Raw genomic sequence first — 7624 nt, 5'->3', positions numbered from 1 at the left:
ACGACGAATACATTCATCTTATGCGATGTTGAATTTCGCACCCGAACTTTGACCTTTTTACTTTTACCATTTCCTTGACTTTGAGATTGTGAATCCATATTACAAGAAATTAGTAAGTGTAGAGAAGGTGTGATTAGTTAATCTTGTTTTAGATTAGAAGAAGATTGAGAGTTTGAGAAATTCTAGAAAGATTTAGAAATTCCGGTGTGAGTTGAAATGAATTTGAACTTGGGTATTTATAGAGTGAGGAATTTCTAGCCGTTGGATGAGGAACTGCTGAGGGATGATCTAATCAGCGAGCGACAACATAACTAGCGGCGCTATAATGTTCAGCGAGCGATATTAAGACTATATAGCGATGGGCATTCTATCGCTCGCTGGAAACTCCATCGTATATGCCTATGTGGTATATTTGACACATTGGCACATACGTTTGCCACCATGACGTACCCATAATGGGTGCAAAAGTGACAAATTTGGTGTTTGATATGTACATAAGAATAGACATAACATGCCATTAATGATTGCACTATGTGACCTTTGATGACGTTATGAAGAAACATATGAATCAATCTCCATTAAAATTAGTTTTTTAGGCATCGTCTTTCATATATACTCATGAATATAAAATATACATTCATGAACGGAAAAATTATTTTTGTACGCATACGAATTATTATACTCCTTCTCCTTCTGTTCCTTGTATATACGCAAAATTTATCAATTATCTTGTAATAAGAAAAAAATATGGATTTCATATATATCCATCATTTTTCTTATTTAAACCTATATCTTATTCCCAAGACAAAAAACATTAAGCTATTTGTTATGATATCCATACACTATAATTATAAGGGTATATATAAACCCATATAATAGAGACGGAGAGAGTGTATATATACCCTTATAATTACAAAATTTCTAATGAAATTACAAAATTTATAAATTCTACCTTTATAATAGAGACGGAGAGAGTACGATGTGGTGGAGTTGATTAGACTGTTGGGAAAATATTATTCTTAGATTTATAATGGAATATTCTAACTTTGAATTTGGTGGTAATGATCAATGAGTTAGCGGTGCTGAAATTTCCAGAATTTTCGAGATTAGTTGCGACTTTTTTTATGACTAATGGGATATTTAGATAAAAAAAGGGGGATATTTAATTATGGTGGTTGTGTCGAATGTAGAAGAATGACTTAACGGGGTTAGTTAGTGTAGTCATGTCAAGGTAAAAATATATGACTAGCAGCTTGTTTGTTTGGGTCTGATCGGCAACCAGAATCTAATTTGGCATTAGTTAGTGTAGTCATGTCAAGGTAGAAATATATGACTAGCAGCTTGTTTGTTTGGGTCTGATTGGAAACCAGAATCTAATTTGGCGTGAATGAGATACCAGATTGTTTGTGATTTTTATTTTTCTAATGTCTGATTTGAGACCTGACTTGTCATATACATCTGATTCGGTGTTATTTGATTCAGATATTATTTTGTACCTGACTTGAATGTACATATTTCTGACTGGATTCAATTTCTTTTTTCCAGCTCTACTAATTAATAATTTTTGAGTCAGACATAACGAGTCAGATTCAAATGTAAGATCTAGATGTCTCAAATCCAAACAAGCCGGTTAAGTCAGAAAAACAAAAAACCAATCGTCCATGATTAGCAAATCAAGTACGATTTATATGCGCTCTCCCTCGTACACAATAGTCTCCTTAAAATTTTCTAAATATCCAACCAAAACCGAAAGAAGCCTATTTTCGGGGGGATGCGAGAATATACAAGGTATAGACTGTGTTTGTTTGCATTTGACTCGCGATATGGATACGAGTCAACACCTGACTCGTCGCAAGCCAGATGTCAGACCGTTTGTTTTCAATTTTGAGTCAGATCTGACTCGAGATCTGACTATTTGAGTCAGGTAATAAAGTACCCCTGATTCATGGGATCAAACCATTGACTCACATTTTTTTGAGTCAGTTGAGTCAGATCTTACTCAAAACAAACATATTGAATCAAATCTGACTCAAGTTAGGTAATTTCACTTAGATCCAGATGACTCATATCCAAATGACTCACATGAGTTAGGAGTAAACAAACAAGGTGATAGTTTCCTTCTTTGAATCATAATCTAATAAAAAATTTTCGAGTTATCATAATCTATAAAAAAATATTAATTTCATGTTTAGAACTGTTTTTAAAATTCTACGAGTCCAAATACCCATTTCCGAGTCTACACACCCATTTTCAAATCAAGTCAGACTCATTGGATGAGTCGGTGATTAACAAATTTCTCCATACTTTTCCAATGACTCGATTGGATGACATGTTAGAGATTCACAAGTTCCTCCTGACTTCTAAAAAATTTCCCGCTAAAAGCTTTTGTTTGGGGTTCGAACTTGGAAGAATTTCCACCAAAAATTCTTATATGGGCGTTCTTGTGTGACTAAAAGCTCTTCTCTGGGTTGATTCTTGTTTGACTAAAAGCTCTTCTCTGGGTTTGATCTGCGAATAATTTCCCACCAAAAACTCTTATATCGGTTCTTGTTTAAATAAAGGCGCTCCTCTGGGTTCGACCTTGGAATGATTTCCCACTAGGGATTCTTTGCTAAGAATTTTATCACCGTACCGCTGATTTGTTTTTGATGTATACCGGGTTATGTACATGTTAGGATAAATTGTACTTCTTATATCTTATTTAGATTTCACTTGAATTTTATGATTTATGTCGATATAAATAAACTAAAAATGATAGCATTCATGATTTAAAAACCTTAGTTGTAGGATAAAATGAAATGGGATTAAACTGTTTTTCCGACCATGATATCATGTTCTACGATATCTATGTACGTGAAATTTGGGCAAACTCTTAATTTCACAATCCAAAAATTGGTGTAGTATCTTAATACAATTCTCAGACTGATCCTATGATTTTCCCAGTTCCCCCGGAGTTCCCTAATGCAATTCTTTGCATCCTTATCGAAAAGGACACTTCCCAAATCCATATGTCTAACTCTATTTAACCTCTAAGTGTAATGATGGATAGCTTTTCAATCTATTATGGATGCTTTCTTCATTTCTTTCCCAGTTAATAACCAAATTTAGTTTCAACTTTTCATTCTTATTTGAAACATGCATTTACTCGTGGGTATCGAGTAACACTTGAATAATTTTCAGGAAGAACCATACAACAAATTAACTACTACTACTCGATCTTCTACAAAGCGCGCAATGGTGTGCATGTACGATTTGGTGTATGTACTAAAATCACCTGTGAATGGAACATTGGACGAGTGCAAGATAGCAATCCAAAGATCCGAAAAGGCGCAACTTCTCCATCAACAAGCATATAATTTATTTCTATCATCTTTGAACATCTTCATATTTCTTGTTCTTGAAAATTTCATCATGAAACGAGTATAAAATTTGGCAGTCAGAAAATAGGAAAAGAAAATAGACTTCCACTCAAAAGAAGCCCGTTCAGCTGTTTCATAGTTGAGCATTTTCGCTTGCTCATCAAAGGCTGTTTGTTTTGAAGGGTAATGAGCTCCCGAGGAGCTTATCGCTATTGCTTTTTAAGTCAAGAGATTGGACAGCCAAAACGGTCCATATTCGTCAACTACATGTCAAAAATTTAGATGGAACATCCCGATACTTTCCGGACCCAAATGGGAAGCTGGTCATTCTATTTCAGAAAATGGGTGATTTAGCCAAAAAAAAAAAAAAACTTTCCCGGGTAAACTTTCTGCCTAGGTCAAATGGACAGAGAAGAGTTAAACATGAAACTGTCTAATATACCCCTTTTCTGTAACATCTTTATCTTCAAAAACTTGTTCTTCTCCAACAACAAAGCATCTTCTCCAGCGATATCATGTCCACCACCAAAAACACCGACAACACCATCGGCAACGTTATATTTTTCGTTGTTTCTCCACCACCGTAAACAACAACGCCGTTATCATCGACACCACCACCACCACCGCAACCAACAACAACACCACTAATATTGACAGTTTTTTCTTCAAATGCCTTAATTAAATTAAGATTTCTCAGATTGATTAAAAATACAAATAATTTAGGCTTTCTCTTCCATCAAATTCGCGAGATAAGTAAGATTTTTGTACCTAATTTTTTCCTTTGATTAAACCCTAAGTTTCTTTTTTTTGATCCATTTGTATAATATACTAGATTAGTTTGTTGAAATTGTTTAGATCTTGGTATTGAACTTGATGTAATATTAAGAACACACACGTTTACATTTTGCTAATTTTTTTCATCTTTGTGTACACTAATGCAGGTTTTATCATGTGTTAGCCACAGAATGAAACTGGTTTCGTCTTTTATCATTGTCGGGTGAGTTTCATCACGCGTTTCCAATGGATGAATAAGGATGAAACATGGTGCTGAACGTTATTGGTGTATCAAGTACGCAAAATATGCACGATGTGAATCAAGAACCAAGAGTAAGCATTATCTGATTAATGTGTTTGTATGCAACTGAGTTTTTGTTGAATATTTCTCATCTTAGTATACACTCTGATGCATATTTTTTGCTTTCATCATGTGTTTCCTTTGGATGAAATATGGTTTCCTCGTGTGTTGACACTGGATGAAACTGGTATCATCTTAATGGTCATTGGATGAAACTTCTGTATACATCCTGTGTTATTACGAGATGAAACTGGTTTCATCACGTGTTTATACAGGGTGAAACTGGTTTCATCTTGTGTTCTCAATGAATGAAACATTACATCTTGTGTTATTACTAGATAAAACTGGTTTCATCTTTCATTCCACTGTATGAGCCTAGTTTTATCCATGTTTCTCAATGTGTTTACATTTGTTATTGTTCTTTGTTTCATTTATAAAATGCAACCTAAATTGTTGTTCTTTGTTTCATTTATAAATTGCAACCTAAATCAAGACTTGGTTTTGCAGTTCTAACTCTGGAATATACTCATGGAACCAATGATGGCTAATAGTGACGTAGCAATTTTGAGAAAGAACATGACCACCAAACGAGTAGACATCGTATATGAAATACTTGGTGATGAGTGCAGTTGTTGAAAGTTGAACGAGAACTAAGCGCATCGTTCAATAGGTCGCTATAAAAAGTTGTATTATAAGTTCAATTTTTACTTTGTCAAAATCGATCTCTACATATATTTATGAATTTAGATTCGCCTGTGAATGTATATATCTTAATGGAAGGTCAATTAACATGAAAGAATTTACTTGAACTAGCATATATGTAATTTGTTGATAATTTCATATAACCTTGCAGAATATCCAGGATGAAACCAGATACATCCTGATGAAAAGAAATCTTTTTTTCCAGAATATGCAGGATGAAACTGATTTCATCCAAGCCAAAAAAAAAAAGATTGTCGAAGTATGCAGGGTGCATCTGTTTTTTTCTGAATAAAAAGGATGAATCTGTTTTCAACCTACCCAAAAATCTATCTTTTCTTTTCTTCAGAATGTGAAGTAAGATACTAGTTTCATCAAGTTTAACCATCAACAACAACTACAATTAAAAAACCAAACAAACAAAAAAAAAACGTTAAGATACTATCAAATGGATAGAACATCCAAAAAGCTCGCAAAAATATTATGCACATTTTACTGTGGTTAAATTTGTATGAATGTATACAAATGTGGCAGACATTGGCCCCTTATAAATGTGGCGGTAACATACACATTTTACTGTGGTTGTCTATATTACATTGCTAAATCTAAGTGACCTGCTTCCGCTTCTATTGCACATTCTCTTCTGGGTAAACCAAATTTTGATGATGAGAAACACTAACTCTGAATTATACAAGAACATTCTATTGCACATTTTCTTCTTAACGCCAGACGACATCGTTAAGGCACTGACTTATACAGGCACCAACTTTGCATTTTCCTCAAATAACCAAACCCACAACCAGTCAAATGTTGTTTTTATGCAAAGAAAACAAGTTGACTGTTAAATCATGTTTGCATACCATTTCATGTCTGCAATGAATCATAATATGATAATTTTTAACATCTGCATGTTATCAAAAGAAATATAAGAGTAAGGAACAATCTCTTACTATCAAACATATACTAAATTCGCACTTAACAAAGTTATGCTACTATTCGAACTCTTTTACGAATTAACCTAATAATCTCATTCCTAGCTAGGTTTAGATACTGATCTGAACACAGACCACAAGCATAATCCACCACTCACCATTGACGAACCAGCACAATCCATAGTGCCATCAGCATCTGCCTCCCCCCACCCATACCATTCACCACCCACGTACTACTCAAGACTCATCACCCTTAGCACTCAAGACTCACCCCACTACATGCCACCCTCACCACTTACAGTACATGGTGAATCTAGATGTATATATGGTAATAGTCTCATTCTTAATTAGCTAGATTTATTATTCATCCAAACACTGACCATCAGTACAATGCACCATCGTCACCACCATTGTTCCTCACCAATACCAGTCATCACCATCCACCACTCAACAATCACCACTCGCCACACCACATATGAAAATTAAATAGTTCATAAACAACACATAGATAATTGAAATACAGATTATTATTAAACTGAAAATGATTTGAAACCAAATCACACTTAAAACAATGCAAATGTTGACTGTTTAATCTTAATTTGGTACTGAATCCAGACAACCCTAGAAAATCTCAAACAAAAACCAAAATTCAGAAGAAAAAACAACTCATTAACTAATAAAACTTCAAATTCTAATGAATCAAAGAATTATCGCATTACAATCTGTGTCAAACTTGCAATAAAAAAAAGGGCAAAATCTGTTTTGATTGAATCAAACTATGTATCAAAAATAGTTCAAAACTCCAAAATAAAGCTTACCGATTCGAACAATGCAAGAGAAGAGTCTGATAGTAAATCATACGCCGATTGGATCGAAAGATTGGAGATCGTTTTCTTCGTATAGCATCTCAAAAATCAAAATTGGAGCTCGATTTCTCTTTATGGAGAAATATAATATTTTGTTCATAAAGCCAGAACTTTTGTACAGTACAAGTTTGTTTAGGGGCATATTTGTCATTCATAATTACACTTTTCTTTATATTGTGGGTGAAATATCCAAAATGGCTAATTGAAGAATATATTTCTCATTTTTGGCTATATAAACAATATCAAAAGCTAGAAATCTATTTCACCCACGAATTATTTGTTTTGATCTTTTTGACGTGTGATTTCTTATAGGATCTTTACCAAAATAATACTTGGTATATCCTAAAGATATAAGAGGGAGACTTCCTATGAAAATACCATGTAGTGATTGATGCAAGTACAACGGGACCAGGTTGAGAAAGGAATTTTATGATTAATGGTGGAACAAGCAGAGTGAGATTGTTTCCTAGGCTCGGCCGTCTACGTTCTAGGTTATGGATTGTTGTTGAACATATGCCCGAAATAATGTTTGAAAGTTTGTGTTTTGGTAGTGTCGGTTCTTTCTTCTTCTTTTTTTGTTGGAAGTTGAGGCTTCTATCTACTCCAAATCTATACTGTACCGGAAAATTAGGGGAGACCCAAAATAAATTCTATATTGTACGGGAAACTTAGTTGAAGACCCAAAATAAATAA

At 34.0% G+C, this 7624-nt stretch overlaps 2 long non-coding RNA genes across 2 annotated transcripts; one reads left to right on the top strand and one right to left on the bottom strand.

The window, feature by feature from the left end:
* Positions 1-3803: 3803 nt before the first annotated feature.
* Positions 3804-5218, top strand: LOC113303626. The gene is made up of 3 exons (XR_003337638.1): positions 3804-4112; positions 4301-4466; positions 4942-5218. It is a non-coding gene; the product is annotated as an uncharacterized LOC113303626 (long non-coding RNA).
* Positions 5219-5603: 385 nt separating this feature from the next.
* On the bottom strand, positions 5604-7003 carry LOC113301188. Its single transcript, XR_003336072.1, has 2 exons — positions 6884-7003; positions 5604-6037 (listed from the first exon to the last, which is right to left on the bottom strand). It is a non-coding gene; the product is annotated as an uncharacterized LOC113301188 (long non-coding RNA).
* Positions 7004-7624: the final 621 nt, after the last annotated feature.

This window comes from Papaver somniferum, chromosome 8 (assembly GCF_003573695.1).
Source record: "Papaver somniferum cultivar HN1 chromosome 8, ASM357369v1, whole genome shotgun sequence".
NCBI classification, from domain to species: Eukaryota; Viridiplantae; Streptophyta; class Magnoliopsida; order Ranunculales; family Papaveraceae; genus Papaver; species Papaver somniferum.
The sequence above is the reverse complement of the archived record's forward strand: the minus strand, read 5'-3'. Positions and strand labels throughout refer to the sequence as shown.